The sequence below is a fragment of the Silene latifolia genome, chromosome 2 (genome assembly GCF_048544455.1).
Source record: "Silene latifolia isolate original U9 population chromosome 2, ASM4854445v1, whole genome shotgun sequence".
NCBI classification, from domain to species: Eukaryota; Viridiplantae; Streptophyta; class Magnoliopsida; order Caryophyllales; family Caryophyllaceae; genus Silene; species Silene latifolia.
Window position 1 is genome coordinate 91,835,166 of NC_133527.1, and position 10,844 is coordinate 91,846,009.

The 10,844-nt window shown below is 39.8% G+C and overlaps 1 non-coding gene across 1 annotated transcript; it reads right to left on the reverse strand.

The window, feature by feature from the left end:
• Positions 1-2,258: 2,258 nt before the first annotated feature.
• LOC141644540 (small nucleolar RNA R71) lies at positions 2,259-2,365 on the reverse strand. The gene has a single exon (XR_012544153.1). It is a non-coding gene; the product is annotated as a small nucleolar RNA R71 (small nucleolar RNA).
• Between the last annotated feature and the right edge of the window lie 8,479 nt (positions 2,366-10,844).

Consider the following 10,844-nt stretch of genomic DNA (forward strand, 5'->3'; position numbering starts at 1 on the left):
TGAGATTTAAACATGTGATCATCATGATCAACAGTCGTGATCGCATTATTGTCGGAGGACACATATTCCAACAATCTCCCACTTGTCCTCGACAAGTGTGCGTCACCAATTCCCTTGTCCTATTACTATCTCCCACTCAATGCAAGGTGTCTTTCAGGTCGTACTTGCAAGTGATCATATCGAGAGTGGTTTCCTCGATCTGGAGAATAATTGATTGACCGGATTTATCCACCATGGATACATTCCGAGCGTGGCCACGCATTTCCAGTTCATTACTCCTTGAGTGGCCCTGAGATATTGTTATAACCCTGACTAGGGGTGGACAATTTCTATCGCACTCATTCCCTTCGACTAGCCACAGCCATCATAACCCAAAATATGCCCATTTGACCCCATTTACGAAGGTCGTAGTAACACAAATCAAAGCTAATCTGAAACTGTGCCATCTTAGGCGAATAGTCTTTAGTCAAAAGAATCGACTCATTTGAATACTATAGCAGCTCTCGCCACGACCACGCTATATAAATTTGCCAGAACTCTATAAGCGGTCATTAGGCCCGACAAAAAGTTCCTAACAGTCTGCCTATGTGATCGACTAGTCATCTCACATGACTCTATGGCACTTGAACTTGCCATGAATCGCATCACACTCTAGTCACTTCGAGACGTCACCTCATATAAGTGACTATGGGCAAATACAATGTTAATCCATGTTCACTTTAACGGGGTTCAATTGTCTCTACAACCCGTTTGGATATAACAATGTATAAGGTGAGTTAATAATAACTCAAACGACAAATATCGACATCAGACTCGGGTAGTCAATACCATATTACAACCTTGTGATGCATATCGTAAGTGTAAACACTTATTGATTGCAATAGAAGTTTAACATGCCATGTGTCCATGTGTTCAAACTTCTTATACTTGCATTTTCCTTTACATTCATGTTTTCTCTCATAGCATGAATCTTACCAAGTACACATCAAGGTTCCCGACCTTGGTTTCTGTTCTTTATCTTGAAAGAACTTCCTTATCGATTATCACATAACGAACGAATTTGTGGTGAACGATATAACTTGTACTGATCAAGTCGACTTGTAGGTGTTGTACAATCTAATCGATTCGGCTCCGGGACTCAAACTTTCCTAGGATTGTAAGATATAACCCAACTCAATCCATTACAACAATAATTGCTTGCTTATAATTTGAGAACATGTTTGTATGATCATATCCCATGATTACCCTATGATCCCATGACACCCTAGTGCCTTTAATCAATTGTTTACACCCCTTTTTAATTCATCTTGGTTGTTTATTTTCATTGTTATTCTAGTTTAGTAACCTTCTACATCAACCCAATTTGTGACACCCCTTAGACACCACTAGTTACAATAGAAATCTCATTTCAACTCCCGTCCCTTGGGATCTGACCTTTACTTGCCTCTTTACTAATTGTAGAGTTGCTTGTTAAGCTATAAATTGTGTTTTGATTCGACCGTGACCAACGACCACATCTTAATTTGTGAACACTTAGCGGAGTCGCATCAAAAATGGCGTCGTTGCCGGGGACGGTGTTTGTTTGACTTAGATTTCCTTTTTGTTATTAGTTGTGTCTTTCTTCGCCTTGAGGAAGTAAAACTCCTCAAGGTTTGTTCTAATTGTTTTTGAGTTGTTTGATATTTTGCATGTCTAGAAGGTTACAAGGTGATTTGTTACCTTTTGACCGTGAAATCGAAAGAACCTTGACGAACAATAGGAGACTTGTTAGGAGGAATTTGAGAGGTGTTAGTGAAGTTGTTCAACCCACTAGTGAGTTTGTCAATCCTTTCGCAATAGGAGGAGAAGAAAACCCATTACACAATACCCCACAAAATCCACCTACAATGCCAAAATTCTCGTCACACTCCGTACCCACCGAGGAGAATATACCAAATGGTACTCCTACACCGCAACATCTCACCGGAAATTTTATTGCCAAGTCCGCCTTCATCCAACTAGTTGAGAGGAGCCAATTCGGGGGAATGCCTAGTGAGGACCCTCATTCTCATATGGAAACCTTTTGCGATTATTGTGATGCTATCTCTCAAACGGGCGTGACTCAAGACCAAATTAGATGGGTCTTATTTCCTTTTTCCTTAATCGGCACCGCAAAGCAATGGTTGAAGGGCCTTGATAAGGCCACCCTTGGAATAGATTCTTGGAAGAAGTTAGCTCTAGCTTTCTACAAAAAATTCTACCCACCGGAAAAGACCAACATGCTAAGAGCTCAAATTACGGGTTTTAAGCAAAGGGATGAAGAGTCTTTGTATGAAGCTTGGGAGCGGTTTAAAGGTATTTGTCGCTCATGTCCTCACCATGGACTTAGCGAATGGTTTTTGGTACAACAATTTTGGAATGGTTTATATGAAGATTCTAGGAACATTCTCAATATGGGATCGAATGGAATGTTCACCGAAGTTGATGACAATCAAACATGGAACAAGATTGAGGAAATGGCGGTCCATAACTCACAATATAGTACACCTCGCAAGGCTACTAGAGGAGGAAGGCATGAAGTGGACTCCGTTACTCAATTGGGTGCTCAACTTAGTGCTCACATTGACACAATCAACTTGAAGTTTAAACAAGCTATGGCTAGACTTGAGGAAAACTCAAAATCATCGAAGCATCATGTTAATGCCATGACGGCATCCTCATCAATCCCAAGTGGGATATGTGAGAATTGTGGAACTTTGGGTCATGACCCAAGTGAGTGTAGGGGAACAACCGAACAAATTAATGGTTTCCAAGCTTACAAAAGTGGTACCCCTTATTCCAACTTTTACAATGAAAACACCATTTTCCATCCAAATCTCTCATACAAAAGCCAAAATGTTCAAAACCCTCAAACAACATACACTCCACCACCCATGAGAAACCAAAATCAAAGACCCTTTTACAATCAAAACTAAGGTTACCAAAATCAAAATCCATACAATCACCAAAATGACCAAGGTTTTGATGTCCAAAAAGCGGTCCTCCAAATGCAAAAGAACCAACAAGAATTTTTCACCCAAATGCAAAAAGATAGCCAAGCAAAGGAAACCACCATCAACAACATTCTAGCTCACACCAAGATGTTGGAAACACAATTGACTCAACTAGCATCTTCAAGCTCACAAAGACAAAAGGGGCAATTACCACCTCAAAGTAATCCCCCTAGACATGAAACGGTTAGTGCCATTCACTTGAGAAGTGATACAAGGTATGAAGCACCAAAGAAGCAAGTTGAGGATGAAGTTGTGGAAGCTAGTGAAAAGAAAGAAATTGTGCAAAACTCCAAAGATGGAGAATCATCAAAAGAAGAAAGTTCAAAGAAAAATGAAGACAAGGCCAAAGAGAAGGAGCCCATTGTGATTAGACTTCCTTTTCCAAGTCGTCAAGCCAAGCCCAAATTTGATGATCAACTTGGAAAGTTCATGGAAATTATGAAGAATTTAGAAGTCTCAATTCCTTTCACGGAATTAATAAATCACGTTCCGGCCTATGCGAAGTACATGAAAGATATCCTCACAAAGAAGAATTCGATCCGGAAACTTGAGACTATCGCCTTCACTAAGGTGAGTAGTGCAATACTTCAAGGGAGTTCACCTCCAAAGTTAAAGGATCCGGGAAGCTTCTCAATACCGTGTACCATTGGCGACACGACGATCAACAAAGCCTTATGTGATCTAGGGGCTAGTGTGAGTGTCATGCCATACTCGGTAAGTAAAAGGTTGGGGATGGGAGAGCTTAAATGCACCAACATCACACTCCAAATGGCCGATAGATCAACGAAGACACCGTTAGGGATATGGGAAGATGTCCCCGTGCGAATTGGGAAGTTTTTCATCCCGGTGGACTTTGTCATTGTTGATATGGAGGAAGATTCCAACATTCCAATCATCCTAGGAAGACCTTTCCTACACACCGCCGGTGCGGTGCTTGATGTGAAACATGGTGAGCTCACTCTAGAAGTGGGAGATGAAAGCATAACTTTTAATCTTGATAAGACCATGAGAGCTCCTCATTTGCATGAGCCATGTTTCATGATTGATCATTATAGCCGAAAAGATGAAAGGAAGAAATCGGAACTCCAATGGAAGAAGAAAGTTGAAGATGCTCCATTCAAAGAGCAAGTAAATTGTGACAAGGAGAGCTTGCAAAGCTCATCAAAATCAACCAAGGAAGAAGAAGATGGCCTCATTGGCCAAGAGAAGAAATTGGGAGAGTTGACTCCATCTAAGCAAGAGATTTTCAATGATCAACTCAATGAAGTTTGTGGTCTTGGGGACGACGAATTTGAAGGGATTTTTAATCCCTACTTTGGGCATGCCATCGATCATGATCAACAACAAGGGCCACGGTCTATTGAGGACCTCTACCATAATAATGAACAAGCTTTTGATTACTTCTTCAAGGTGTTGAGCAACATCAACAACACCTTGAACATGCCCCCTTGACATCTCATCAAGAATGAGAGTTTGGTGGAGTCCTCCCTAAACCACCACTTGTAAATATTTCTAACTCCCTAACTTGCATTTCAATTCTTGTATTGCATTTTTGTCATCTTTGGATTTTTATTTACTTTGATCAAAATAATTGTTATGTAAGAGAGAAGTGAGGGAGGGACTAACAATTTCAATTGATGTGTAGTGCTTTACCTTAGTGTGGGGATGGCAATTGCCTAGGCTATCCATGCCTTAGTAGTGCCCCCACAATGAAGAACACAAGACTTGAAGAAAGAAAGGAAGAATGATAAAGGGAATGCGCTGTGCACGGGTGGAACTGAATCCGTGTACACAGGGGAAGAATCCGAGCGGATTCCCAAGAATCCGCCCGTCTTACGCAATCCGAGCGTCCTGCAGAAAAGACGCCCGTCCTGAACTGAGCTGAATTTTGAATTTTCTTGACTGTTAAAGAATCCGAGCGGATTCCCAAGAATCCGCCCGTCTCGAAAAATCCGTCCGTCCAGGGAAAAAGACGTCCGTCTTTGCAACTGAGGAAAACAAGCAAATTTCTCTGGACAGAAATCCGCCCGTCTTTGAAGAAATCCGCCCGTCCCGTGTTCAGCGAATCCGAGCGGATTGTACCAAATCCGCCCGTCTTTAGGCGAGTTTTTGCAAAGGTAGAAGAAGCAGAATCCGCACGGATTGAGCCTAATCCGCACGGATTGCCCCTGCAGTTTTGAAATTTTCGGCCTCTTTAAAACCCCTCCCACCTTCATTCATTCATTCATCAATAAACACTACCCACAACATCAAAACCCTCATCCTCTCCATCATAAAAACAAAAACCCTCAACAACATTCACCAAAAACAAATCAAACCATCCTTCCAACAACAAATTAATCACTCCTTCTTCAACAAAAATCAAAACCAAGAACAAAATCTTCAACCTTTGAGTCGATTTTTGTTTTCATAAAGGCAAAGCCTTTCACCTTCAAATCGATTTGGGCATACTACAAATTGAAGATTTTTCACTCTTTTCTTGGTTAGTTCATCAATGGCAAGGACTAAGGGTGCAACAAAGGCACCAAAGGCTAAGGCACTCTCACAAAGGCAAAAGGCTCTTCAAACAAAGAAAGCTTTGGCTATGGTGGTAGCAACACCAAACTTGGAAGTGCAACAACAACAACAACCATCTATGGGAGCAACAACACCTTCTACTCCGGTAATTAATCAACTTTTGCATTATCCGGAGGTAACTTTTATTTCCGATACCCATAGAAATACCTTTGTCAAGTTTGCTATGAAATCTATTCAATCCACCAAATTCATATGTGAAGATACCTTGGAAAAATTGGGTGTTCTTGAACAAACAAAAGCCTTTTTCAAAGCCATGGGGTTGAAGAAATTGTTTGAAACAAAGGAATTGACATACCCCTCCCTTGTCTTGGAATTTTTAAGTTCTTTGAAAGTCACCAAAGTTGAGAATAGAGAAAATCTCGAGTTTCGTCTAGCTAATGTTAGTAGACGCATTACCTTTACGGAATTAGGTGAAATTTTGGGTCTTAGTGATGAATCGAGTTATCTTAAGCATTATGGAAAGTATGACCCCGAGCCTCTTTGGGAGGCAATCTCCGGGAAGAAATTTGAGGATTTTCATGCATGTCGTGCTCTTTTGGTCCATCATCCGGGCATAAGAGTATGGCACAAGGTTGTGGGAAATACCATAATTGCTAGGAAAGACACCAATCATTTCACAAGACTTGATTTTATTCTCCTTGAATCGGCTTTGAATATCGGAAGAATTCACACCAAGCCTTACAATTCTTTGAGGCTATTGGTTGATAGATGGCTCAATGTTGATAGTGGGAAGAAGGGCACTACCGTTATTGTCAATGGCGGCCTAGTCACGGTCCTAGCTAAGCACTTTGATCCTAATTTCAATAAGGATAAGAAGTACAAAGCAAAGGAAGGTGGCCATCTTATTGATATGCATATTATGATTCACAAGTTCAAGTGGGTTGCTCAAAACCCCCTTGACACTAAGTATGGATGGCTAACTAGTGAAGCTAGATCGTTCAAAGATTTGTCGCCTAAGCGTCCACCGAACCAATTATCTACTTCCCCTTTCCGAAGAAGCCGAGTATATCATTCAACAACAAAAGGGTGATCTTGAAACCCCCTCATCTTCCATTGTCATACCACCTTACCCCTTTGAGTATGAAGAGTTCAAACCGGAAGGAATTGAAATTGGGAAAGACTATGTGACTCTTCTCATGCAAACAATGCACAAGCAAGCCTATGAAGATCGGAAAAATGCTTATTTGGCTCAATATCCACCCCTCCTACATTTAGCTAGGCAAGGACTCCTTGATCCATCTTGTCCTTTGCCTAGTTGGGCGGATAGAGAAGTCTTATTTCCGGGTGCATCTAGGGACGTGGTGGCAGACAATGAGGTTGTTGGAAATGATGAAGAAGTTGATGATAATATTGAGGAAGAAGCAAGTGAAGAAGAAAGGGATGGTGAAGATGATGATGAGCAAGATGAGGAAGAAAGTGAAGAAGCAAATGACAAGGAAAGTGGCAATGTGACCACTTCTCATGAGGGAAGTGGTGATGATGATAGCATGATGGAAGATTAGCAAGCCTTGGAGACTCCTACACTCCCATGGTTTGTCTATATATCTCTTTGTATTTTATTTCATTTTGATCATTGTTGGAGAAGTCCTAGCAACATCAAAGGACTTACACCTCGGTACCATTGAGGTGTTCTTATTTTATTGTTCCCATTTGTAAAATCCAAAATAACAAATTAGTTTCATGCATAGCATAGTGTGTGCATGAACTATACCCATCCTTGGACATTAGCAATAGTGTCTCACTCGGTTTGGGGAAGTTAATGCATACGCAATGGGAGGTAATCTAAATTATCCTCTCCATCATAACAAAAACCATGCATCATGTAGTGTAGCTTAGTATAGATTGCATTTAGTATAGAAATCATGCATCATCTTTGCATAATTTCCATCATTTTGGCCATTGAGGACAATGCCCATATTAGTGTGGGGATGGGAATTCTAACATTTAACTCTTATTCAAAAACCCATAAAAATTGAAAAATTTCAAAAATCATAAAAATTGAAAAAATTGAAAACCCAAAAACAAGTTCATTTCGTTTTTATATATTGTCTTGTATATATTGTGTTTGTTTTATCCTTCTTCACATTGATTGACTACGCCACATCCGAGACATGAGGATATTGAAGACCGCATGATATGATCTTTCCAATCTCCTTTTTCCTCTTTATATTAATGACTATGTGGCTTTATTTTGATTGATGCGGTATAACAATGTGAATTTAGGACTTGCATTTAGTTTATATGGCATATTAGTTGGTAGAATCATATGCATTAGGATGTTTATATGCTAGTTGCATCATGGCATGTAGTTACATGTTAGAAAAATTTTGCGAAACCGTCTACTTGGAAAGCTTGACAAGTGTATATAAGCCCTAGTAGATGTCTTTTGTTCTTAAGACTTTGCTTGTTAGAATGCTTGTAAAACACCCTAGGATGTGTCATGCTAGTATCCTTTGACCCATGGTTTAAGGCCGAGTCAAGAGTACCTTGTGGTGTGATAACTCCTTGGCTACCGTTTATTCCAAGGTGACCCTTGAAACCATGCATCCATCCATCATTCATCCATGTTCTACCATATTTTTGTCAACAAAAGGGAATGGGCACAAAAACAAATCAATTTGAGTTCAATGAAATGAAAAGTGAAAGAAAGTTTGCAAAAAAGCATCAAATGAAAGAGGAGCAAAAATAGAACTCCTAAGCTTCAAATACAAGGCACCCTCGTTACTAATTGGGGTGACTTTGAAAATGTTCAAAAAGAAATGCAAAAAAAAGTTGTCAAGTATTGAAATGCCAAAAATCAAAAAGAAATGGCAAAGAAAGTGTTCTCAAATGTCAAATGCCACAAGAAATTGGGGGGAAAAACAAAAACAAAAGCAAACTCCCAAAAGTGAAACTCAAATATCTATTGATCCCTTTATCCATCATATCCATTTTTGTGCATGGTAGAGAGGGGACGACCCTTCTTCTTGTCTAGGCAAGAGGAGGAATTCCGCGATCCTCCAGTGTTTCTAACACCATATGGAGTCTACTCTTGACAAAAGCATTTAACGATTGAGGACAAAGGTACCCTAGCTTGACACAACTTGGAGGTGATTTATTGGTATCCTTCTAGGCTTAGTAGTTTGAACAAATTGCATCTATGAAGGATTGTGTACCCTTGAATTGCTTCCCTTGTAGATAATTTCCGCCACTTAGATGAGGAAAGTGGCTATTCTTTTTGTAGATGCATCCATTTTGTGTTTTTGTGTGCTTAATGTTTGGATGTGTCGCCATTTTGGCAAGACCCACCTTTCCTTGCAAGAAGGCATCCTACCTCATGGTTGTCTTGTTGTGAGTTGAAGGGGCGGAGTGAGACCCGCTAATTGTCTCATATCGGCTATATTATTAGGATAGGTTAGTATTGGTCCTAGTCTTTGTCACCTCTTTACTCGGGACGAGCAAAGGTTCGGTTTGGGGATATTTGATGTGACCATAATTGGCGCATATTTAGCCTCCGAATTAGCCTTGTTTCCATGCTTTTTAGTGCTTATTTGGGTCATTTCTTATCTTTAGTTCTTTGTTTTGCATATTCTTTGAGATTTTGATCCCTTGGTAGGAAAGGAGTAAGAATCTTGCATTTTCATGGCAAAACGAGACTAAATTGATCGAATTCAATGACCAAGCATCAAGGAGAGACAAGATTAGAAGGCCTTTGTACATATCATAGTAGAAGAGCAATGTTGAGGAAAGATCCTTGAGTCCCCAAGGAAATCCCCAAGGAATTTATGAAGAAAAGGGAAGAAACTAAGAAGTTACTATGCTGACTGACAATCCGAGCGGATTGTCAGCAATCCGTCCGTCCAGCCCGTGCACAATCCGAGCGTCCCGTGCCTGAATCCGCTCGGATTCCCCCTTAACAATCCGTCCGGATTCCCCAGAATCCGCTCGGATTCCACCGCCCAAATTCGTCCGTCCCGACCTTATTCCGCCTGGATTTCTTCACAGCAAGGATTGTCTTCTTCAAGCTACGAAAAGAGAAGCCCTTCTCTCAGAAAATACCGGGTCCTCCTTGATCAACTTAAAAAGTGTAATTACTAGTTTAGCCCTTATTTAACCCTAATGCATCCTCCCTAATTTTCACTATAAATACCCCATTAGGCTAATTAGAGGGCATGTTCTTCTTATCAATAATTAGTGTAGTTAATATCAATCAAATCTCTCTTCAATATTGTAATCAAGTATTAATCAAGTTTTAATCCAAGTTCTAGTTCTTTAATCTCTCTTTTGTTCATCCTTTATTTTGGGTAATTGAAGATTATTTGGGTTATTATTGGGAGATTGACAACCTCTCAATCTAGCAATCAAGTACTTCTATTATTCTTGCTTTATTATTGGAATCATTAGTAGGTATAATCTCTTAATCCCTTTTTAATTATTGTTAATTAATTTCATTTATTCATCATGTTTCATATTGTTGGTATGATTGACAACCTTGCTAGCATGATCAACATGATAATGAGTGAGTAGTCTCTTAGCTAGGGTTAATGGGTGATTAGGGGAAACCAACATGGGGAATGATTCATGCTTAAATTAATATGCTTTCATGTTTTATTTGCTTGCTTGTTTTGATCTCAACTCATGCACATGTTATATTTGATGAAATGCTAAGCCTATGAATCCTTGCATTTACTATCATCTTCTATCTTTTCAATGAGACTTGTAAGATATAACCCAACTCGAGTCTCATTAGACCATGCATGTTGTTGAGTAGGGAAGATTAAGTCGACTTGTAGGTGTTGTACAATCTAATCGATTCGGCTCCGGGACCCAAACTTTCCTAGGATTGTAAGATATAACCCAACTCAATCCATCACAACAATAATTGCTTGCTTATAATTTGAGAACATGTTTGTATGATCATATCCCATGATTCCCCTATGATCCCATGACACCCTAGTGCCTTTAATCAATTGTTTACACCCCTTTTTAATTCATCTTGCTTGTTTATTTTCATTGTTATTCTAGTTTAGTAACCTTCTACATCAACCCAATTTGTGACACCCCTTAGACACCACTAGTTACAATAGAAATCTCATTTCAACTCCCGTCCCTTGGGATCCGACCTTTACTTGCCTCTTTACTAATTGTAGAGTTGCTTGTTAAGCTATAAATTGTGTTTTGATTCGACCGTGACCAACGACCACATCTTAATTTGTGAACACTTAGCGGAGTCGCATCAAGAGTCTTGCAACAATT